The sequence below is a fragment of the Harmonia axyridis genome, chromosome 2, assembly GCF_914767665.1.
Source record: "Harmonia axyridis chromosome 2, icHarAxyr1.1, whole genome shotgun sequence".
Taxonomy (NCBI): Eukaryota; Metazoa; Arthropoda; class Insecta; order Coleoptera; family Coccinellidae; genus Harmonia; species Harmonia axyridis.
Window position 1 is genome coordinate 1,530,084 of NC_059502.1, and position 26,584 is coordinate 1,556,667.

Genomic DNA, 26,584 nt, shown 5'->3' on the forward strand with positions numbered 1-26,584 from the left:
TCCTATTCCTTCTTGTCCTCCTTCATGCAGCCACTTCAGCGAAGTGTCTTATCGTATTCACCGAATGATGTAGTGGAAAACTCCGCAGAATGAAATATTGTGGAACTATAAGGCATTGTTGAGTTTCCAATTTGAAAGGATGAACAAAAAACTCACGAGCTTGGTGCATATAGTTTTATTGTGTTGAAGTTTCTGAAATACTCTGAGAGGAGGTTGGAATCTGGAGGAGGTGAAATCTTTGTTGTTCTATTTATGAAGAGCTTTACAGATTCACTAGTGGGTCTAGTGGACGTTGTCCTGTCGGAACTCGACCTTCGTTTTGGGGGCACAATTGATTTCGAAAGTAGGAGTAGCAAATCGTCATCATAAATTAAATTCAAATGGAATCCCATTTTATTTATTATATATCCGAATTTGGGAGATATTGAGGTGGACAACGTTTATTTTCAACAAGAAAGCGCTGCGTTCTAAAGGGTGTTTTTTTTAAAGCTATAGAACTTTAAATTTCAATAAAACAACGATGGATTAATCGATTGACATGAATTTTATTTGTCCACAAGATAATCTTGTGGCATTACATTTTGAATATGATTTCTGGTATATGACCGCCACGGCTGGCTCGGATGTAGTCCAATCTGGGCGTCCAATTTTCGATGACTTTTTACAACATTTGTGGCCGTATATCGGCAATAACACGGCGAATGTTGTCTTCCAAATGGTCAAGGGTTTGTGGCTTATCCGCATAGACAAATGACTTTACATAATGACTTTACGATAATTAGAGAAAAAAAATAATACCGATGATGACAAAGAAAATGATGATTAGAGTAGGAATTGAAGAGGAATAGATGGTGAAATTGTTCATTTTGGTCTAGTTTTTTTGAGTGAATTTAATTTTGATTTAAAATAGCTGTACACAGTTATCATTTAATAACTCCACAGTATTCTTTAAGTTTATTTGTAGTTTTGGAACGAATAAACTTATTATTTATTTGTTTTATAGCCTCACAGAAAGTAGTCTAGCGGTGTTAAATCACAAGATCTTGGAGGCCAATTCATAGGTACAAAACGTGAAATTAGGCGGTCACCAAACGTGTCTTTCAATAAATCGATTGTGGCACGAGCTGTGTGACATGTTGCGCCGTCTTGTTGGAACCACAGCTCCTGGACATCATGGTTGTTCAATTCAGGAATGAAAAAGTTAGTAATCATGGCTCTATACCGATCACCATTGACTGTAACATTCTGGCCATCATCGTTTTTGAAGAAGTACGGACCAATGATTCCACCAGCCCATAAAGCGCACCAAACAGTCAGTTTTTCTGGATGTAACGGTGTTTCGACATACACTTTAGGATAAGCTTCACTCCAAATGCTGCAGTTTTGTTTGTTGACGTAGCCATTTAACCAGAAGAGCGCTTCATCGCTAAACAAAATAAAATGGTGCGCGATACATATTCCGCACAGAACCATTATTTTCGAAATGAAATTGCACTATTTGCAAGCGTTGTTCAGGCGTGAGTCTATTCATGATGAATTGCCAAACCAAACTGAGAATAAATCGCTTGACAGCTGTTAAATCGGTCGTCATCTTGAACAGTAATGCCAACTTAAAGTTATATACCTCGAAAAACAAACACTCGGTACATAAGCAATGAAATCATCGCAAATTTGCAAGTTCAGGTCGGGCCGGGATTACTATCAGCCACCGAGATCTTGTGATTTTACACCTTTAGACTTTTTTCTTTGGGGTCACGTGGAAAATGAGTTCCATGTCAATGCACCATAGTGCATTGGCATGGACCTTAAAAATGGAATTCGTAAAGTAATCGAGGGCAAATTCACAAAATTCATATTGAACTCAGGAATGAATAAACTTTGCACTGCAACTAATCATAAACATAGAAAACTCGGTATGAATAATATGAAAGGTGTTAAATAAGCGGAAGTTGGATGGCTATAAAAAACCCTTACGTTCTAATGTAACAAAATGAAAGGAGGGGGTAGAATATTCTCGATATAATTGAATCCACCCTCTAAAGAAGGTAATCTCCATAGAGCATACCAGAAAATATTTGTACAACGCGATTGACAATGATTGATGTGATAAGCAAAGACGACACAAGAGCGAAACAAACATGCTGTTACAAGGAGAAATCAGATCACTTCACAAAGGACAGCATTCGAGTCATACGATGGGAATTTATATACTCTACTAGGTCTCCAATGATTGATTTACAAAAAAAAAGGTAGTTTAGTCTATCGATTTATAGAAAAAGAGCAGTTTTTACGACTGAAGAGATTGATTAATCAATTGACGACTTAATATTCCAATGTTTTGCTGATGAATTTTAATTATCTATCTGATTATATTCATGATTAGATAGATGTATCTCTATTGACTTTTCAGTAATTAGGTGCATATTTCCTTAGTCAAATCGAAGAAACAATAACAGGGTATTAAAAAAGCTATGAGCATCAAGAAAATTCAGACGTAGTAATCTTAGACAATAATAATAACATTTTTACCGTTCCTGATACTCAATGTACTTACTTATTAATTTTCATTCATCTTAACAGAAATACACTAACAAGCTGACTTTTTTGAGTCAGATAATTTTGTTTCCTTGGCGTCATTAATCTTGGAAATATTATGATTGGAGAAGGAGAAGATCCATTGATTTGTCTTAAAATTCACTCGTTTTTTTTACATCAATATGAAATTATTGGAAAACCCTGTAGTTCATATGAATTTTAAAGAATTTATGACTGCCATAGAGTAATAAAAGTAGATAGAGGGAGTATATGCAATTTTTACATGTCCCCAACATTGTTAGATTACGTTGTCGGATTGTGATATATTTTCTAATACACAATTTTACTATATCGTTATGAATGTATATTATATTGAATGAAATATATTTATTCGAGTGATTCCCGATTAAATATGCAAATTTGAATATTAGGAATCCTATATTTTTCCTAATTGTCGAATTTATAATGAGCAGAATATTTATTATTTTCAGTATCTACCTGCTGAAATCCAAGGTTTGGCAACTTTTGCTCTCCTAGTGTCATCGGTTGTTTCACGTCGTTTGGCGCGCTTGAAGTTTGTCTTCTAAATTCCTGAAATATTTAGGTATTTATTTCAATATATTTTGAGTTAATATGAAACGTTAATTCACTATGGGATATAAGAAGTGCGTTCTTCGTGGAGAAACTCGCGATTTGAGTGAAATATCGTATCACTGATATGTTTTCATTTCCGCGCGCTTCATGTCAAATTTGATAGTTGATGTTGGAGACCAAATTTGCTTACTTAAAATGACATATGCTCCTTCTATCTATGTTTTTTGCTCTGACATGACTGCCAAACGGCAGTCACAATAAATTGAAAAAACGAAAGACACAAAACCCACCCTGTCAATCGTCAACTGGGCAATAAACCAGGCAGTGACGGAAACCGCCAACTCGGCCAAACGTCGAATTCACGAAAACCACGTTGCGCGCCTCGTATCACGTCCTCGGCGTCGTCGGCGTCTGCTTTTCCTGGTGCTCTTTCCACGTTCAGTAGTGTACGGACAGCCGCCTAGGGTGGTCGTAGCCTGGAGTAAGGAGAGAGCGCGTTTTCCGCACATTTTCCAGATCGCGCGCACGCATTTCCCTCGCGCGTCTTTTGTAAAAGTAAACGCGGCTTTTCTTTCCCCTTTCCCCTATGTTTTCATCTAGTTGAACGCTCTTAAAAGTCGAGTCAATGGGGTGAGTTGAGAATTTTTCATTTTATTGTTTCGTCGGAGTGTTTCCTTGGGAAATATTGGGCGGAAATAGACTTGGATGGGGTAGTTTTTGGGGGTTGGGGAGGAATTTTAACTGGTGGTTTATCTGAGCGTATAGGCTGAGGAGGAATTTTCGTATAATAGGGGATTGTCTGGAGTTCGGCTAACGGCCCACGAAATATACTGGAAAATTATGTTTTTCCTCAAGCGACTTGGGGTGAATATAAGGGATATTCTGAAATTGTATGGTAACATTCAAGGGGTTGATGCAGGCAGGGTTTGAACATTTTTAATTCACCGTGGAATCAATTTGGAGAATTCAAATATTATCCAATTGTTTTTATATACGTTTCACGACGTTTTGACCATGATGTTGTTTTTAAATGTTCAACTCGAGCTTGATTCGACTTATTTTCAATTTGGTGTGATCCTATGAAAAATGCAGTTTTTTTTATATTTCTATCTTCAAGGTGTCGGAGAATAAGTTCGACAATTTTCAGAGGCTGATTCTTCATAAAAAAATGACAGTTTGTCATATGACTTTTTTTTTTTTTGAGAATGCTTCGCATTTCGAGAAACGGGGTGTTGGAATTTTATACAGGGTGTTTCCAAATTGAAGATACAAACAAAATGCAAGATTTGTTTGATAATTTCAAGAAAATAGTTCCTATAAACATGTGGTTGCAAACGCCTTGTTTTTGGGATACAGGGTATTTCTTGTGATCATAATTTTTTGTGACGATTGTGATGAACACAATATGCACCAATAGTAATAATTAATTCATTCATCACAGCTAACTAATTAAATTTCTGTGATATTTTGGATTTTTCTGAAGATTTCGAGAGAATTGTTCAATTTTTTTTCGAAACCGGTAGCAGATACGATAAAACTACAAGAAACCATAAAATTCAGTTCTAAATAAAAAATTTTTTCTGAATTTTTTTGAACAACTGGTGATCCTCCACTTTTCTGAAGGGAAAATTGGACTCTGTTCCAGAAAAAATACCACTCTGTAGATTTGCGATCGAAATTGGCATATCACGTGATGTGAACTCTAAATTCGAATATCTATGCCAAATTTCAGTGAAATATCTTGTGAAATGTAGATGCTATGCGAAAAAAACTTGAAAAAAAGTCAAACAATGCGTTTGTGGACATAGGTTTATAGAACATTCTTCTACAAATTATTCAAGGAATCTCTCATTTTTGTTTGTAACTCCAATTTATTGCTTCAAATTTTTTCGTAGAAAAAAATGTTACGCCGCTGAGAGATTTAAGGATTGAAAACATTTTTGAGAATACTCATTCAATTTGTGAGCAAAATGTCTCATGCCTTTTTTCGTAATTTCACCCTTTTTATGCAAAAAAGAGTGAATACCTTATTGAGAACTGCAGCTCTCAATAAGGTATTCACTTTGTCTAATAATAGAATTATTGAAGAAATGAAAATGCGCGTTAAAATTTTTTATTTTTTGCATAAAACGACGCTTCATATACGAAAAAAAGGAGTGTGAGATTTTTCATCACAAATTGAACAGGCAATTCAAAAATGATTTTTAACTTGAAATATTTCAGTGTGGTTCCATTTTTTATAAAAAAAAAGATAATTAAATTACCTGTATGAGTGCCATTGATGAATATAAAATTATCTATTGCATATCAATAAATACGCAATAACTACCTTTCAAAACCGAATTTCATTTGAATATCTTAACCGGTTTTTGAACAAACTGTAATTTTTTCTTCATACAAAATAACCCCTTTGATGAACTCATTTTGAAATGAAATGAAATAAAGTAATTCCACAAATATTTAAATATAAACAACAAGCGTTTCGCCACCAGTGTGGATTCTTCATACAATTGTCGTAAACGTTAAAATATTTGTGAAAATCACTTCATTTTTTTTTTCAAAATGAAATCAAATCAGAATTATTAATTGTGTAAATTCAAATTTTTTTAAAAAGTCAATTATCAGATTAATTAACCAAAGATATTGCTTAAGGGACCACCTGTGCGACAGCCTCACAACTGTTGGCCAAACAAAACGATCCACCCACAAACCGTTTAAAAAATGATTACCGATTAGAATTTCCCGGAGAATCCGGCAGTAAAACCCCCCCTGCTGTCCAGATTCCCTGATTAATGGGAACAAAAACAATCGGCTTTAGTTTCCAGGGCCAGATGCCCGCCTCAAAAAAGGGTCGTTGATCCGTGAGCGATGCTAATTGCCCGGATTTCTATGTTTATCCAGGAGAAAAAAACCATTGGAAAACAGTCCGCAGACCGTACATAAGGTATTATTATGTTCTATGCAAATTACCGGAGATCCAAGGACAAAGAAAGTGTTATTGGGAAACTATCGATTATATTTGGATGTGTTTTTTTGAAATGGACCGTTCTGTCAAGAATATTCAGCGTGACCCACCTCAGACAGATCTTATTTTGAGGGAGTAAATGAAGATATTTTGAGAAAAAAATGGTGTTTCTAGCTCTTGCGGAAAGTATATTTCTCTAATTCTGTGGTTATTCCGTTCATTCTTCCACATCTTGTAGAACAAAATCGTGCGAGAATATATCAGATACGCACAATTTTCATGGTTAGGTATATTTTATTATTATATGTTGGTAATCCGAACTTTCCGCCACGGCTTTATCTGTCAATTCATCGTCAATTTGCCTTGAAAAAATCAGTTCTGCCAACCAACAGTTTTCAATGCCAAAATCACTAAATGATATTCATGGAAATATTTCATTAATTTCAATACAAATACAATGAATTAGAGAAAATAATGTATAATACATAGTAAAACAAATTTTTTTGGCAAAATTCGATTTAATTATTCAACATAGTTGCCTTCTAGGGCGGTTATAGCGATCTTCCAACATTTCGATACCTTTTTTGTAGTACAATAAATATAATACTTCAAATACTCTTTGAAGAGTTTTGTTTTAAAGAGTATTTGAAGTATTATATTTATTATAAGATCTGAAGTAGGATAATTTTTTTAGACTTGAGAATGGCTACAAACAATAGCCGAAACGTCGTCATTGCTGAATGAAAATAAAGAGTATTTCACTGGGATAAATTTGGTCACCTATACCCAACAACTCAATATATATTAGCCAAAGTTTTTGGACCAACCTGTATAATTTTAAATTGAATATCAAAATTTCTAATAGTGACTAGAATCCACCCCTAGCTTTTACAAAATTCAAAAGAAACGTTGAATTATCAGCAATAGATTCCAGCTTTATTGAAATCATATCGGTACCTAATGTTGACATTATGTATATGGGAGGTAAATAGCCGCAAAATGTTTTAATTTCGCCATAACAAAGTAGCAACCCCTACGAGCAGCCCTTAAATGAATCACCTGGGGCGTTAGTCATCAGCCTCCCTAGGTTGATTCACGCCTAAATGAAATTGCCTGTTGCCTTCTTACACGACTCAGTTTCCTGATTCAGGAATATATTAGCATTCTGCCATTATTGCGTGCTACAAATGAAAATAAAACGTTCCATACTACAATGTTCTAATTTATAACTTTCTCCGTCATGTTTCAATGCTTTAGGCCAGGAAAATTGAGGAGAAAATACCCTACTTTGATATCCTTGAGAGTGCTTCACCAGTTGTAATTTTATTACTTTTACGTTTTGGCTCATCTACAATTCAAAACAAAGTTAACATTGGAATCATGTTTACTACGTGGATTTCTGTTTAAGAATGAATTTTTCTTGTCATTTGAAGAGAGTTCAAGGATAATTGCACTACCATCATTTCATCTTGAAACCTGTTAAACGCTAATGTTGAAATTTCCACGTTTTGGAGGGAAATGAAAATGAGGGCAACATGAATTAGACGTTTCTAACCAGAGATTAGCTATTAGCATAGAAACAGTTGTTTTCACGTTCTCTGATCCAAAACATAAACAAATATCAAAGGGATCGACTCGAGCCTACTTTTAAGATATATTTGATGTTTTCGAAATAGATACTTGAATAATAAATTTTTTCGATAACGAAAAGACATTCAGCATGGACTCTGTTATGTTAAAGTGTTCACGAATCCAAAAATCTATTAATAGAAGCAATGAACTAGAATTGAATGAAAAAACACTATAAATTTGAGACAATGATTTATTATTACCTTAATCTCAGAAAAAATCTAATAATACATGTTATGCTGCGTCGTTTAAATTCTATGTATTATAATTAGAGCGTTATAAGTCATTAGGTGAACGTTACTAGTGAGGAATTAAAGAAATCTTTTTTTCTCAAACTGATTTCAAATGCGTATTTTTTGAAAATTCTTGGAACTTAATACACATATTTGTTGTTGCGTGAAACTAATTTCTCTACATCGATAAAAAGATTTATGAAGTTCGGAAGTTTCAAATGAATAAATTACATCACAAAAATATTTCCACGCACTTCATGAATGAACCATCGAATGAACCTATAATATGACTGGCAAAAATAGGTCATATAATTTTGATAACGCTTCACCTGATTAATTTTATTTGCGTCTATGTCAATTTGAAATTGAAAGTCCTTCGGGAAAACCACCAACCAGAGATAAATATGGCGAATATACGGTTCAACAACTTGTCCAATCAAAACAGACAGCCATACTCGATAGAGAAAATATCTACATCCATCCTTATGAAGTGTCCATCACATCTAGCCATGAAACTCTAAAATGGAAAGATCAATATTGAACTCTGTTTACCTTCGTCTAGAGGGTGGTCCAAATAGAACAGTATGGCCGAAATTTAGTGAGAGTTTTTCCGGGAAAATTTAAATTTTCTGAGTTTAATCAGAATGAAAAGGATTTTTTGAGTGGATCTTTGGCAATGGATGAAATATGGATTCATCCAAAGTGACTAGAATCTCAAATATCAGCTGGATAGGTTGTGGCATCCATATTTCAGGACGAGCATGGTATATTGTTCATTTTGATAAAGGAAGAACCTCAATAGGTATTGATAGATAGATGTACAGCAGAAATTATGAAAAATGCATGAGAAGAACTTCTCTTCCACCAAGACGATGCTCCTTTCTACAAATCGTTAAAACCATACTCTTCTAACTGCTTGGCCATCCAGCTTATTCTCCAGATCTGATCCCCAGTGATTACTGACTTTGCCGACTTGCAGACCTCAAAAGAATTTTCTAGCGGAAGAAAATTGGCTGTTATGAAAAATTGAGGTTAGAGCCTATTTCGAAAGCAAAGACTAATTCTTCTTCAGAAAAGGTATTGAAAAATTAGAGGAGCCTTGAAGTATATATAGGGTGTTTTTTTTTCGAGGTATATAACTTTACTTGAACTTGAAAAGTTACTTGACTTGAAAAGAATCCACACCAACTGGATGGAAGCCGCACAGAATAGAGAAAGATGGAAATGCCTTGGGGAGGCCTATGTCCAGCAGTGGACGGTTTAGGGCTGAATGATGATGATGATGATATAACTTTAAGTTGACATTACTGTTCAAGGTGGCGACCGATTTAACAGCTGTCAAGTGATTTCTTCTCAGTTTGGTTTGGCAATTCATCATGAATAGACTCACGCCTGAACAACGCTTGCAAATAGTGCAATTTTATTTCGAAAATAATGATTCTGTGCGGAATACGTATCGCGCACTACGTCCATTTTATTTTTTTTAGCGATGAAGCGCACTTCTGGTTGAATGGCTACGTCAACAAACAAAACTGCCGCATTTGGAGTGAAGCTAATTCTTAAGTGTATGTCGAAATACCGTTACATCCTGAAAAACTGACTGTTTGGTGCGCTTTATGGGCTGGTGGAATCATTGGTCCGTACTTCTTCAAAAACGATGATGACCAGAACGTTACAGTCAATGGTGATCGGTATAGAGCCATGATTACTAACTTTTTCATTCCTGAATTGAACAACCATGATGTCCAGGAGCTGTGGTTCCAACAAGACGGCGCAACATGTCACACAGCTCGTGCCACAATCGATTTATTGAAAATCACTTTGGTGACCGCCTAATTTCACGTTTTGGACCTGTTAATTGGCCTCCAAGATCTTGTAATTTAACATCGCTAGACTACTTTCTGTGGGGCTATGTAAAGTCATTGGTCTATGCGGATAAGCCAAAAACCCTTGACCATTTGGAAGACAACATTCGCCGTGTTATTGCCGATATACGGCCACAAATGTTGGAAAAAGTCATCGAAAATTGGACGCCCAGATTGGACTACATCCGAGCCAGCCGTGGCGGTCATATGCCAGAAATCATATTCAAAATGTAATGCCACAAGATTATCTTGCGGATAAATAAAATTCATGTCAATCGAATAATCCATTGTTGTTTCATTGCAATTTAAAGTTCTATAGCTCTAAAAACACCCTTTATGTTTCACTCTTGAAGGGGACTATGTTAACAAATAGAATCATATTTTCGAGAAAAAATATGTTTGTGATGGCTATACCTGGGACTTATGAATGAAATGAAACTTACGAAAATTATATAGTGCTATTGGACCATCCTGTAGGTCCTACCCTTGAATATCATCAGATTTGGGATATAACAGACCGCAAACTCTGAATAACAAGTTGTTCTGCTGCCGCAATTGTTGAGGCGCATTTGAACACTGAATTTTATGCTAATATATTAGAGACAATAATATTCCAGAATGTTGGGACCAGACTGGGACGAGCTATTATTATTATTATTCCATGTGAAGGCAAACCTCACGTGTCTTCGTACTATATCCTCGTCTTTATTTCCCCCTACTGTGGTGGAGTGTGGGTTTCCATTTCGTATTAGATTTTCCATGTATTATGTCGAAGATGATGGGGGATTCAAGATGTTTTCAATTAGAGAAAACACGATTTCGAACTCATGATTCAGGTGGGTATAATGGAAAATAGAGGTTTTCGTTTAGAAGTTTCAAGAATTTGAAAAAAAAATACATAGGCTACAACTTTGCTTCCACGGTTCCTTTTTCTGAAATGCGAGCTTTATTGTGAAAAACTAGTTATACATTTATGATTCAAAGTATTGTCCATTGCAATACACTACTTCCTCCCATCTTCTGGACAGCGTACGAATTCCGCAGCAAGTGCTGGTCAACCAGGCCATGTGCCATTGATCGAAATAAGTGGTAGTCCCAGGGGGCAACGTGTGGAGAATACGGCGGGTGAGGTAGGACTTCCTATTTCAACGTTTCCAAATATGTCTTGACCAATTTCGCAAAATGGGGTTAAGCATTGTCATGCTGTTAAATCACTTTATCATGTCTCTCATTGTATTGCGACCGTTTGTCTTTCATTGCTCGGCTCAAACGGCATATTCCATTCGAGAGTTATCATGCACACGGAATTAATTGTTGATTATCTTAGAATTCTGTCGAACACAACCGTTTGAGTCTACTCTCACCTCAATTTTCGAGAATAGCAGATATAAAGAGAAAGAACCCACACCCCCCTTACTCGTATGTTGTGAAACAACAAAAAAAACCGAAACAACTTCCCAACAGCTACCACTAAAAAGTACAAAACCACTCAGTTACCAACCTATTCTGTCTCCCATTTAGGAAACACAATAATCCAAAACAGGAAACGAAATTTCCTTCTTTCTCTCCTAGAAAACAACCACTACAACTGAGTGTATAACATCGCTGACGAAATTGAATGTGTTCCGAAAGATCGCACTTTCTTTTCAGAGAATCATAACGCCAATTACTCGACAGAGTCTGATTCCTGTTCTCTTTCATCCCTTACGATGACTTTCACTCAAGGACTCCCTTTCATATACATACGAATCCTAACAAAGCTCTCATATTTGTTTCGCATATGCGAAAGGGCTTTTCTGACAAATAAACCAGCAAGGGAATGTACTGCGAAGATACACAGGATGCAGTGGTGGCCCAACGCGGGCGGCAGAAGTCGAAATAAAATATTATGATGATTATTATGTAAGGGATTATATTGCGTGAAAATGAAATCAGAGATATTTCTGTAGGCTTGGTTAATCGATCGTCTAGAGGTATGATTCGATTACATGCCTTTCGTCTTCTTCTTCGTGACTTTATCGGATTTTGTAATAATTAAACTCTTTTGAATTATTTACATCTATTTACAAAGCCACACTTATAGAGTACAAACTCAGTATTGAGAATATCCTGATTACGTCTTAATTCACTACAAATTACAAATTACAAGTTTCTCACTACGGTACTGAATTTCGTCTTTAATTTCGAGTGTTAATTACTCGAAACGTCTTCGATTATCACGTCTTCGTCGTACTTCAAGTTTTCGGTCGTCTCGTCTCTAACTTGTTTGCGAATCGTCTTAATCTAGCCCGCGAACCGTCTTTTCGTCTTACGTCTTAAGTTGACCGACCGAACTTGATTCGTCTTCGGCTTAAGTTGAACTCTACCCGTCTTCGGCTTAATTTTAACTGTGCTCTCTACAGATTCGAACTTACCCTGTCTCGAATATCGACCTCCCTTCTTTCGGCTTGACCACACCCTTAGGGAAAGTACCATCCCCTAGTCCAATAGGAATTTTGCCGTACCGCCCACAAAGATCTTCGCGGATTCCTGGAAATCGAATATTCTCGAGGGACTAGAACCTGATACACAGATGTGACACATTTGGTACGACCGTGTTGTAATGATTCTCGTGTAACCTTCAGTTTCGAAATCAACACAACAAGCATTCAAAAAGACACAACGATAAAATCGAACTTCGGATCATGGGATACAATATCTATCTCAAAGCTGTGCGACGACATTTATGAGCCGCCACTGGAGGGAATGCACTGCGAAGACACACAGAGAGTGCCATGGCTAATATCTGTATCCAAATACTCATAACTTCCACAAACAAAGAGGACTTGGAATATAGTCGGCTTCACTATGATCGGGCAATATTTGGAAGATGAAGAGGCAATTCTCTCATGCTGCAAAAAACCCAAATGCGGCTAGAAGGACCAAATTGATACAGCAGTCTAAAGAGTTCGATGGCATGGCCGAATGTGATGAGGAATTAAATTACAAGTTTTCGGTCTGACCCCTGGATGGAAAGCCACGAAAAAAGCATTAACAAGGGCCGAACGCAATGAGTCCTAGCTCTAAAGTTCCCCGTGGATTGAACATAAATTCTGGATGGATGTATACTAGAGAATAGAGGATAATTGAATTATTTATTCTTTGAATGTTCAAGTAGCAAAGTTCGGAGAGTGGGAAATAGATAGAAGAATTCATTGCTTCCTAGATTCTATCACGGTTGTAGGGAAATTCTTCGGATTTTCACGGATTCGAAGAGGAAATACTGCAATTTGATGTGACCTGGGCTTTGAAAGTGGTGGGGGAATATTGTAGAGAAGTCAGCCAAGCAAATTTTATTCTATTTGGTAGCCAGAATAGTAAAAAGGTTATATTCAGTAAATGTTTTATGTTTCTTTTGTGAATCTAGTCGAAACGTAAATGTTGAAAAGAAGAATTTTTGTTGATTGGTGTTTGAACCCATCTTTTCTCTTCAAAAATCGCCTATATAAAATATTCAAAATGAGGAAAATATGAAATATCCTATAAAATGTAAATACATAGATGCACAACTTTGCTTCCGCCGTTTTTTCCGAAATTCGGGGCTTTAACGCAAAAAACTGGGTATACATTTATGATTCAAAGTATTGTCCATAACTGGCCACTTCTTTCGCCCATCTTTCAGGCAGCGTACGAATCCCGAGTTGAAAAACTTGGCCATCTTTTGAAGCGATTTACGAATCGATCCCAATTTTTCACTTCTTCATAAGTGCCATTGATCGAAACAAATGATAGTCCGACGGAGCAACGTATGGAGAATACGGCGGGTAGGGTAGGACTTCCCATTTCAACGTTTCCAAGTATGTCTTGACCACTTTCGCAACACGGGGTCGAGCATTGTCATGCAGGAAAATCACTTTATCATGTATTTCATTTTATTGCTGCCGTTTGTCTTTCAATGCTCAGCTCAAACGCATCATTTGCGTTCGATAACGATCGCCTTTTATTGTTTCAGTCGGTTTTAACAACTCATATAGCACAACGCCAAGCTGATCCCACCTAATACTGAGCATGACCTTAAAACCGAGAATATTCGGTTTGGCCGTCGACGTGGAAGATTGCCGGAATATCCCCATGATTTTCTGCGTTTGGGATCATTGTAATGAAGCCATTGTTCGTCTTCAGTTACAATTCCGATGCTGAAATCCCTTCCGTCTTCGCCTTGCAAGCAGCAAAACAAATACCGTTCAACATCTCTTGGCTTCAACTCGTAAGGCACCTAATTTCCTTGTTTCTGGATGATTTCCATGACTTTCAGGCGGATTGAAATGGTTTGTTGCGCCACTCCCAATGATCCTGTCAATTTTTGTTAAATTTTTATAAATCTCAAAACGTAAACTATGAAAATTCAAAATTCAGGTTTTTCCTTCTTCAACGATTCCAGAGCTTTATCATCGACAATATAATAAACCAAGATGTCCCGAAGCACCTCTTCCACATCGATGATCCCGAATTCCAGCCTCTAGGGAGGATAGACGTCATAAATTGCGACACAATAATCTAATCAGTCAAACACAGAGGAACACAGTAGTAAGCACAAGGTGCGAGAGATAGTCCCGTAGGCATCCCGTCGAAACAGAAACACATCCCGCATGTCTGTAAACATAACCCGCATGGGAAATAATCTTTATTACATTTGTAATGTTACACCCCAAAGTCGATTATCTTATCTCATTAGTAGGCACATGTGTTTGCTTTCAACGATGGCGCATAAATTGATAGTCGCGTGGTTTCGAATGGAATTTGGGAATTGAGGATCTGCGCTAGACTGAGAGCAAACATATCATATGAATAATTATTGGAATTATTGGTGAAATCACCACAAATTGAATTGTATTAATCAATACTGCATTAGAATTTTTTTGGCCTTACCCTCAGAGTAATAAACATAGGTAGAGGGAGCATGTGTCATTTTCAGTGAGCAAATTTCGTCCCCAACATGAATTATCAAATTTGACATGAAGTGCGTGAAAATAAAAACATATCAGTGATACGATATTTCACACAATTCGCGAATTTCTCCACAAAGAACGAACTTCTTATGTCCCATAGTGAATCAACGTGCCACATTAACTCAAAATATATTGAAATAAATTCCTAAATATATCAGACATTCAGAAAACAAACTTCAAGCGCGCTAAACGACGTGAAACAACCGATGACATTAGGAGAGCAAAAGTTGCCAAACCTTGGGTTTCAGCAGGTACATACAGAAAATAATAAATATTCTGCTTATTATAAATTCGTCAATTAGGAAAAATATCGGATCCCAAATATTCAAATTTGCATATTTAATCGGAAACCATACAAATAAATATATTTCATTCAATATAATATACATTCATAACGATATAGTAAAATTGTGGATTTGAAAATATATCACAATCCGACAACGTAATCTAACCATGTTGGGAACATGTAAAAAATGGGTATACTTCCTCTATCTATGTTTATTACCTTATTACTTTATAGTCTTACCAAATTCCATGAAACTGGTATGAGAATTGTAGTACCATTCATCGAATCAAAAGAACAGCCAAATTTCAAATAAAAAAATTCTCTTTTATCATCAACTTTAATCGCTCTAATTTGAAAAAATAAAGCATCTGGGAGAAATATTCCTAATAAAATAAAATCTCCTCTTCATATCTTTCGCACCAGTTCGAAAACAATCTATACATAATTGTAAACATAAGCAGCGAATTCAATAGATTTTACCCATTCGAAATCTCCACAAGTGCATCAATAGGCATTAAATCAACTATCAATGACATTTAAACCATGTTTTTCTTTCAATTCTCATCGTCCAATCCATGATAAAGTGTTTCTATAAACATCTAGGTTTTTATAGAACACAACGTAGTTAACATCCAAAAATAAAATTGATCCTAGTCAATGATATCGAAAAAGCACGTCTTATAGGCGCCAGTATAAATTTTTGAGTAGGACACGAAGTTATTCGAAAATTGAATTGTAAAAATCCCTTATGGAGAGAATTTCCAATATTAATTATACAATTTGAAATGGTTGTAATGACAACACGGTTCATCATTTTTTTGATATTTTTTATGTAATATGTGTCCAATAGGTTAAGCCATTTATTCATGGAAAGATACACTCTTCAACAAAGTTAGAATTGTAAAATTGCTCATTTATATATTCTGTGAGGAATTTAACAATAATGCAACGACTACATTATTCAGTTAATCAACTCACAATTCGTCGGATTGTAAACAAATTTATAAACGTTATTGAAGCGTGTATCTTTCACTGATTAATTGGCATAACCTACTGAACACAGATGGCATACAAAATTCACATTGTAACCATTTTAAATTGTTTCATTCATACAGGAAAATACTGAACAATAAAGATAACCAATGGTAACCTAATTTTCGAATAATGAGTATAGTTGGCATGTTCTGAAGCAATTAATTTCTTAGTACCGCGACCATTCTGAATGAAAAACTGTGTTCACTCGAAAATAAACTGAATGCTTCTCTGTTGAAACGTTAGTACATACAATGAAAATAATTAATTGAAAAAGTTTTTCTCGGGTGATATCCCAATATTTTGTCATCAAATATTGGTATACGGAGTGATATAATTCGAAGAAAAATTTCCCTCCGTTCTTTAAGCCCAATTATTAATCTATTCGTTCCAGAAGTCTGAAGTTAAACTGGCTGCTTTTGAATTTCCTAATTGGATGCGATTATTTCCTAGATGTTTGCATTCGTGAAACGGAACGAGAAGGCGTAAATTCCAATTAAACAATTCTTTTCGCCCTTATTTTTATAATCTGGCTTGAAAAATCATGCCAGTTCAGAATTAAACTATGCGGATGTTTCGCTCTTCTTTTTTCCTCTTCAATTTTCCACTCGTAGGTTTTACATTTAATCATTTTAAGTTTCGGTATTTCAAAAAGGGGAGTTGTAAGATGATACAGCAGCGTCATAAACACGTCTCTTGATCTCAAGAACTATACTGTACAGGGTGTTCTACAAGTTCCATGAGAAACTTTAACAGATGATATTAGGTGTACAACTTTGCTTCCGCCGTTTTGCAATAGATGGCTGTAGCGGTAAGTGGTAGTGGAAGTAAATAGATCGTAAATGTCTTACAATAAGCTTAGGTATTTGTAAACAAAATGCCATCGAAATGTATCTGCATCATAAAGTTATTCTCGATTGAACATGTCAGCTTACAAGCCGAAGGTAAGGGTAGAATCAAACGGTTGTGTTCGACATAATTCTAAGATAATTATGTATTAATTCCGTGTGCACGAGAACTCCCTAATGAAATATGCCAGATACTAGTTTTGACTTTATGTTAGTGTTTTCCTCTTTGTATTTTTGTTGGTGTTCATTATAAGATTTATCTTTTATATAAGACGATTTTTTACCAACGTGAAGTCAGTTTCGTTTTCATTCAAAAAAAAATTGCGTCCTTTCACACCACAGAATAGTATATAATTTTTTTTGTAATTTCCTCATGAGAAATTTATTGAAAATTCTTGGTTGCCCGATAAACACCACAAATAAAGTGGATAAGGCTATAATACCAACCGTAATCGAATCGGCGGCCAAAGAAGAAGAAAGTTACGGTGAACTTATAGGTAAACATCTGGTGGTTGCTGATCTGATCGGTCCAACCCCAGCATCTCGCTGCAACGACGTCGACGTCTCGCGAAAGAGACCGTAAAATTCGCAAACGTATTACAGTGAGAAAAGTGCAAATATCCCGCAGACGACGGGAAGTTATGAAGTTTTATGGATTTTCATAATGAAAAATAATATTGACTCTGAGCAGCGCGAAACGGAAGTTCGTTTTCCGCTTTTCCGACGGGTCGAATCGAAGTAGGCTGCGGATGTTGCGCCGGTGGGCCCCTAATTTGTTATTTTTATGAAAGTGTTATGTATCAGCGGTAATTTAATTCGAAACAGCGGGCCTAAACTAATTGAATTGGATTCTTTTTCGTGTTCGGGGATAATTCATTTGTGCTTTTGAGCCGGCCTAATTGGATTTTCTCGATTGAGTCCATTTTTTTTCGACACTGGGAGAGTTTCGTGGAAGCGAACCGTGTCGGTTAACGTCTGAATCGTCCAAGAAAAAAATTCGGTTCGAATACGTAGAAACGTTTCGAGGGTATCGTGATTAAATGCAAAAAAATCGTTTTAACTCTTGTGTTCCATGAGAAGGATGATGCGAAAAGGATATCATTATCTTTTAGCGTCACCTAAATGAAGAAATGTTGAGTTAGGTGCCTCAAAAAGAATAGAAGCGTCAGTTGACGATCGGATTCTCTTTGGGTGAAGTACGAGTCTATTTCGCTAGTAGATTTTAAACCTATGGGCCCTGAAAAAATCTCAAAGCTTTAAGAATCTTCTCTTTATTAAATGCCGTTTGAGAGCGCGTCAATCTTCAGACAAAGCAGCATAAAATTCTCGAGGCGTTGATATTTTTTTCACCAGATAGACTTAAATTTAATTAAATGTCGCGAAGAGAATAGATGCGTCAATTGACGCCCGAATTCTCTTTAGGTCAATTTCACGGAAAGATCAAATGAAGAGGAGATTCTATTGTCGATGTCAACTAAGAGAGCGTCTTTTCATTTAATTCAATTTGACCTATCTACAGTAAAAAATCTCCAAAATTCAGAAATCTTCACTTCGCTAAGTGTAGCGTTAGATCACGTCAATATTTAGACGAAGCTACATTAGATTCTTGAGGCGTTGATATTTTTTCCGTCTGATAGGTTTAAATTTAATGAAATGAAGAGATGCTATTTTAGATGACTCGAAGAGAGTAGACGCGTCAATAATAGACGAGTCAATTGAAGCTCGGATTCTCTTCAGGTCATATAGAAGCCTAGTTCGCTTGAGGAAGTAGCGTCTTTTCATTTACTTCAGTTTGAACCTATCGTTTGTAAAAATTTCTAGGTTTTGCGAATCTTCACTTCGCTGAGTGTAGCTTGAGAGCGCGTCAATATTTAGACGAAGCTTCATAAGATTCTCGAGTCGTTGATATTTTCCGCTCGATATGTTTGAAATAAATGAAAGGAAGAGATGACGCGAAGAGAGTAGACGCGTCAATAATAGACGAGTCAATTGACGCATGGATTCTCTTCAGGTCGACTACCAGCCTATTTCGCTTGACGAATTAGCGTTTTTTCATTCAATTCAATGTAAACCTATCGGTCTAAAAGAATCCTAATGCTGCAAGAATCTTTTATTGGATTAGCGTCGTTTAAGAGCCCGTCAATCTTATACGAAGCTTCGTAAGATTCTCGAGGTCTTGATATTTTTTCCGTCCAATAGGTTTGAATTTGATGAAATGAAGAGATGCTCTCTCAAATGACTCGAAGCGATTAGACGCGTCAGTTGACGCTCGGATTTTCTTCAGGTCAAGTATGAGTATATTTCGCCTGAAGGCACTTCTTGGAAATGTCCACAGATCAAACAAATAGGTGATTCTATTGTTGAGATAACCTAAGTAAGCGTCTCTTCTTTTAATTCAATTTGTAAACCTATCGGCCGTAAAAAATCTCAAGGCTTCACGAATTTTCACTTCGTTAGCGTAGCTTAAGAGCGCGTCAATCTTTATACAAAGATATATAAGATCGAGACTTTGATATTTTTCGCTCAATAGGTTTAAATTCAATAAAATGAAGAGATGCTCATTTATTGAGCGATGAGAAGAGATTAGAGGCGTCAGTTGACGCTTGGATTCTCTTCAGGTCAAGTACGAGTTTATTTCACCTGAAGATACTTCACACAGAAGGGGCAGATGAATCTAAGTATATATAAAACCGCTTGCACATATACGTCAAACTTTAAACGTAAAATCACAGCCCAAACGGGACCATCTAGAGCAAAAATGACAAGAATAAGACCCCCCTCAAAATCGTCTGGAGATCCCGGGAAAAATCCCAAACCTTCGATTCTCCCCGCGGTTTTCGAGTATACGGGGTGTTTCGGATCATTTTGACATTTCAAGTCCCATATTTCTGTGGTATCTGTGGACAATTTGGCTGTCAGTGTCATGTTAATAATAAATATTCCATTTCGATATATGAAAGTTCTTGAAAAAGTTTGCGGTTTCCAAAATTGTTATTCAATATTTAAATAAATGCCGACAGATAAAATGCAAAGTCTTCGGCGAATCGAAAATTCGATAGATATTTGTCAAAATTTGGAAATGAATATTGATATCATCGAATGCATTTTCAGTTCAGGTTCGTTTGAAGGGTTTGTATAATTATTGATTCAATTGGATGAATGTTACTTTATTTCAGGAATTTTTCGTTTATTTTCCACAAACTATAAAACTACATTCTCTTTCGTGAGAATTTGAATCTATTGCGACAGAAGATGGAACTACAAAAGAGAACAGAAGTTTCATCTGATCATGTATTAAACAGATATAAAAACTCCTTATAGATAATTCACAATTGGCTTTATTACTGGAAAAAGAGCCAAGTTAGTCAGATGACATTCAAAAATTTCCATGTGTTTTTTGAATATCTGAAATATACACTTTTACGACAGGAGAGTGCAAAAATATAAATGACCCATCCGTTTTTGAAGAATTTGAGTGCAGTGCTGTTGAATTTATAATGAATAAGTCAAGTCGTTGTGAAATCTTCCATACGAATAATTTCAACTATATATTATCTATTATATTATTTGCTGCTCAACTGAAACATGTATTAATAAACCTTGGAAATTAGAGACTCAAACTTTTTACCTGATTTCTCAAAAAGGTTCCACCAAGATAAGAAATTAAAATTTCTTATGAGGTAACATAAGCCATGGGTATTTGAAAGGCAAGTCTATTCATTCTGTCTCTTTTTAGTTTGTTTATTAAAGCTATACTAGGATATACATATAAAAAATCAGTTGAAATACTAGTCAAAATGTTACGACAGAAATAAAATTTAAAGGATCATTCAGTATATGAAGAATTTCAACATGGCAGTTACTTTTGAAATTGGTATCAATTTTCCAGCAATTCAATGTAGGTATAAAATACTTCAAAAAGTAACTATTCATCAAAACTTTCCATTTCATGAATGAATGATTAAACATGTAGATACCTATTTCACTAAAGTTTTCAATCGTTATAGGAATAGTTGCTCTATGGCCAGTTCGAAAATGCTATCCTACTGATTTATTCATTGCTTTTGATTTTGGTAAAAATTAAATTATTAATTGATTCAGATCCAAAGTTAACATTTGAAAAAAATCAACCCACTAACATGGGTCAATAGTATTGGCTGATACAATTTTAGTACCGAGGCAGTCATTTTAAATACTGAACACATCTTCTGACTGAAGTAAAACTTGAACAATGACCTTTTTTTACTTGCAACTTGAAATGAATTTAGCACTTTTTCAGTGTTCAATAATGAGATAATTATTGAATTGACTCAAGAAATTAACAGTATGCTTTATCAGGATTAGTTAATACTGCTGAAGACGTTAATAAACCTATTAATTTCTTATATGGTTCATCATTACAACTCTCTTTTGTTGAATCAAATTTCAATTGAGTTTTCAAAGGAGTGATATTCAGCCCTAAACATTTTTTAGCTTTCCATAAATTCTTTATGATAAAATTATCATTTGAATTTTCTATCAGATATTATATTCATTCAGAATTAACATTAGTTAAAACGAAAAAGTCATCCACGTACAATGCAACAACAGTTAGCAAGTTATTTTTTGATTTTATGTAGATACAATGCTCAATTGTTGATCTTTTTTAACTAATATCTATCAAAATTTTATTTACTATATATATTGCCCTGTTCAATTTACTTCTAAGTAAAACCCAGAGCTACAAGCTTACTCTATAACGTAGCGAACCATCATTCAGATGTCCTCCACTAAATCAGAATTATCTAGTGAAATTTCTATATCATACCTTATCTATGATAACTACATCTCGACTGGTATTAATGGAATTGTTACCTGTATCCCTTTGATCATTCACCAGAACCCATAAAAATCATTTTTGCCCTATACCTTCAAGAAATATGCAACAGAAGAGTATGCAAAATTCATCGATACAATAATCAGATTCTAAAAACGCCTTAGTTTTTCAGGAATGTCCAATTGGTCTTTCGATACTATGAATTATTGAAAATAACCTACTATTAACCAAATTTTTAGATTTCAAAAGGTGTCCTTCCTTATATTCTAAATATATACACCCTATATAATTGTTGATCATATATTGTATTTCTTAATAAATTATGGAATAGAAGAATAATTTGTTGCTCAACTGAAAAAAGTATTGATGAACCTTGGAAATGAGGGACTTCTTATAACCTGATTTCTCAAAAATGTTACACCTAAATAATATGATTGCTTGTAAGGCAACATAAGCCATGGGTTTTTGAAAGGTAGATCTATTCATTCTGCCTCTTTTCAGTTCATTATAGCTATACTGAATATTCCTAAAACAAAATTTCACTGTAGGTCTTTTCATAGATCTTATCGAATGATTATGTAAATTCAATATTTGTCAAAACTGAAAATAAACATTGAATGCAGTTTCTTTATTTCAGGTGGTATTTCTATTGACTGATAATAACTCTCACATTTTGATTATGCATTTTTCCCAAATTTTTTAAAGAAGAAAGAAATTGCCATTTCTAGAGAAATGAGAATTTCAGATTTCAAAATGTCTAATTACTACTTCAAATATATATACACCTTATATAATTGTTGATTAAATATTGTATATTTCTTTACAAATTAGTTAATACTTTGAAGTTTTAATCTCAATTTTCAGACTTGAATTGGTCCAACATCTCTAGATACTTCTAATTGATATTCGACAAATAAGTATCCTGTATAATTATCCATACAAACGAAAATAATCCATCTTCTGAAAAGAAAAACAATGTTTACTATATAGAATTAATTTTAATAATGATTCAAAAGTGATGAAATTTTGCAGACTTACTTATTTTGGGTCTTAGATCACGAATCCGCTGTCATAAATTCCTTAATCCAGCTAGTTTTTTTTTTATTGTGATTTTTTTTTTTTAATTGTGAAATTGGCCTAATGAAGGTGAGGTTATCCACATTAATAGCTAGTTTTCTTATATTTTATTAACTGATTCTCGTTAGAAATGATTAATTAATCACATTTCAAGCTTTCCCTGACATAAAAATGCCTTTTTTTCGTCAAAATCGATGGTTTTATCGATTGTTTATATATGGCGGCGGCCATCATGTTTAATACGTAACGTTTGTCAGATGCATAGACCTAATATCCTAATACGGATATTAGGTCTATGGTCAGATGCGAAATAATCTGCGACGTTGCCTGTATGCCAGATCTTCTTGATGGGATCGGTTTTTTACTTGGTGGAAATTCATATTAATAGATTGTTTGAGATTATGACGTATTATAAAACTGTATGGAAACTCATAATTTTCGCACAGCTATTCGAGCAGAAAATTCGGCAAATTTATTTTCGAAATGAATAAATGGTAGTTCATATGGTGTTATTCTGGTTTTTTCGATATTGGCATCGGATTCAGTTTAGTCCTCCTGAACATATACAGGGACATTGATGTTGACGAGGACGCTGTGATTACAAGGTTTTCAAAGGGTTCACAGACCAAATTAGATTTTGTGTTATACTTGCCAATTGTCTTGTTTTTTTTTCATATGAAACAATAGATTTACTATTTTTTTTTAATTTCTACCTGAATGGCTAAAACCGTGATAAGTAAATAAATATATTATAATATAACAAATACATAAGCGTACAAATTTTTTTACCGAAATTTGAGGCTTTATTGTAAAACACTGGTTATACATTTATGATTCGAAATATTGCCCATCGCTGGTCACTATACTTTCTCACATCTTTCGGGCAGCGTACGAATTGAAAAAACTGGTCATCTTTTGAAGCGTTCCACGAATCGATCCAAGTTTTTAATTCTTCATAAGATAGGAAGTGCTGGTCAGCCAGGCTGTGTGCTATTGATCGAAACAAGTGATAGTCCGAGGGAGCAACGTCTGGAGAATACGTCGGGTGGGGTAGGAATTCCCATTTCAACTTTTTCAAGTATATCTTGACTTTCGCAACATGGAGTCGAGCATTGTCATGCAGTAAAATCCATTCATCTACTCTCTCGTCGTATTGCGGCAGTTTGTCTCTCAATGCTCGACACAAACGCATTGATTGCGTTCGATAACGATCGCCTGTGATCGTTTCAGTTAACAACTCATAATACACTACGCCGAGCTGTTCCCACCAAATACTGAGCATGACCTTAGAACCGAGAATATTCGGTTTAGCAGTCGACGTGGAAGCATGGCCGGGATATCCACATGATTTTATGTGCTTGGGATTATCGTAATGAACCCGTTTTTCGTCTCCAGTCCCAATCCGATGCAGAAATTCCTTCCGTCTTTGCCTCGAAAGCAGCTGTTCACAAACAAACAAACTCCGTTCGAACACCTCCCGGCTTCAACTCGTACGGCACCCACTTTTCTTGTTTCTGAATCATTCCTATGACTTTCAGGCGTTTTGAAATGGCTTGTAGTCCTAATGATCCTGTCAATTATTTGAATTTGAGAGCATAATTATGTTTGAACACTACCCTTATTTTTACCGTAGAATTCAACGAAATCACAAAAAAAATAGGGTTCTGATTTGAAAATCGAAAGTTATGATCAAATTTTGTTCACAATTTTTGGCACAATATTTGAAACACCCTGTGATGATATTTTTCAAATTCAAGATATGCACGATATTCCAACATCATTCTAGTTTGTGAAAGTGAATTGAGTATACGCATAGGATATTCACAGTGAAAATAATTCACGTGATAGTGACTATGGAAATTCTCTCTTTTTTACGGTTTTTTCTTAATATTTTGAAAACTATGAGAACTAACGCAATAATTTTAGCAGAGAGTAATTAAGAATGGAAATCTTTCTTGTATAACCGGAAGTGCCAGAACTTCTAAAATATTTTAGCTGAATAGGGCATCATGAACAATGTCATATTCTGAATTTTCAGATTTCAAATCGGCCCCGTTCTCCAGAAACGTCTAATAGGCCTTCGAACTTGAAACACCCTGTATAAATATTCATATAAATATCTAAATATAAATATTTTTGAGAGGTTAAGCTCGATATCGGTGTAATCTGGGATTTGGTACCATAGAAAAACTCGAAACCCTTAACGGCGAACCCCCTCAAACTTAAGGCTAGGACCGCCCTTGATTTGTCGTCATGGAAAGTTATTTGCATCAAATATTTTCATGTGAGCAAGGGCGAAATGGTATGTTCTAGGAAAGAAGTCATATAGAATTCTACCCTAAAATCAGCATAGGATACCGAGTGAATCGTCTAAAATCAGCTAACGATACAAGGTTTCCGAAAAAAATATTTTATTTTCTAGAGGGATACCCAGTGAAGGATCTACCGGCATAGTGACGGGGTCCAAGGGGCGGAGCCCCTTCGGCGAGCAGAGCGAGTCTAAGTATATATAAAACCGCTTGCACATATACGTCAAACTTTAAACGTAAAATCACAGCCCAAACGGGACCATCTAGAGCAAAAATGACAAGAATAAGACCCCCCTCAAAATCGTCTGGAGATCCCGGGAAAAATCCCAAACCTTCGATTCTCCCCGCGGTTTTCGAGTATACGGGGTGTTTCGGATCATTTTGACATTTCAAGTCCCATATTTCTGTGGTATCTGTGGACAATTTGGCTGTCAGTGTCATGTTAATAATAAATATTCCATTTCCATATATGAAAGTTCTTGAAAAAGTTTGCAGTTTCCAAAATTGTTATTCAATATTTAAATAAATGCCGACAGATAAAATGCAAAGTCTTCGGCGAATCGAAAATTCGATAGATATTTGTCAAAATTTGGAAATGAACATTGATATCATCGAATGCATTTTCCTCAATTCAGGTTCGTAATATTGATTCAATTGGATGAATGTTACTTCATTTCAGGAATTTTCAGTTTATTTTCCACAAACTATAAAACTACATTCTCTTTCGTGAGAATTTGAATCTATTGCGACAGAAGATGGAACTACAAAAGAGAACAGAAGTTTCATCTGATCATCAATAGGAATACCGATATTCGTAAATTGTAAACTTTTAATAAACATAAATCACCCAGTCAATTCAGTCTTTGATTGGAGTGAAAGTTGTACTACCATGAAACAGTATTAAACAGATAGAAAAACTCCTTATAGATAATTCACAATTGGCTTTATTACTGGAAAAAGAGCGAAGTTAGTCAGATGACATTCAAAAATTTCCATGTGATTTTTGAATATCTAAAATATACACTTTTACGACTGAACAATGCAAAAATATAAGTGACCTATCAGTTTTTGAAGAATTTGAGTGCAGTGCTGTTGAATTTATAATGAAGAAATCAAATCGTTGTGAAATCTTTCATACGAATAATTTCAACCATATATACCCTGTTATATTATCATAATATTATTTGTCGTTCAACTGAAACCTTGGAAATTAAGAGACTCTCAAACTTATAACCTGATTTCTCAAAAAGGTTCTATCTAGATATTAAATTTGCTTATGAGGTAACATAAGCCATGGGTATTCGAAAGGCAAGTCTAATCATTCTGTCTCTTTTCAGGTTGTTCATTTATAGCTATACTATATACATATATAAAATCAGTTCAAATTTTTCACTTGAATTACTAGTC

The 26,584-nt window shown here is 35.2% G+C and overlaps 1 protein-coding gene across 1 annotated transcript in view; it reads left to right on the plus strand.

The window, feature by feature from the left end:
- Positions 1-3,560: 3,560 nt before the first annotated feature.
- Positions 3,561-26,584, plus strand: part of LOC123673861 (probable G-protein coupled receptor B0563.6) — a 98,740-nt gene continuing 75,716 nt past the window's right edge. The window contains exon 1 of the mRNA XM_045608577.1: positions 3,561-3,759. The gene's annotated coding sequence lies outside the window, so the exon portion shown is untranslated. The remainder of the gene's footprint in view (positions 3,760-26,584) is intronic.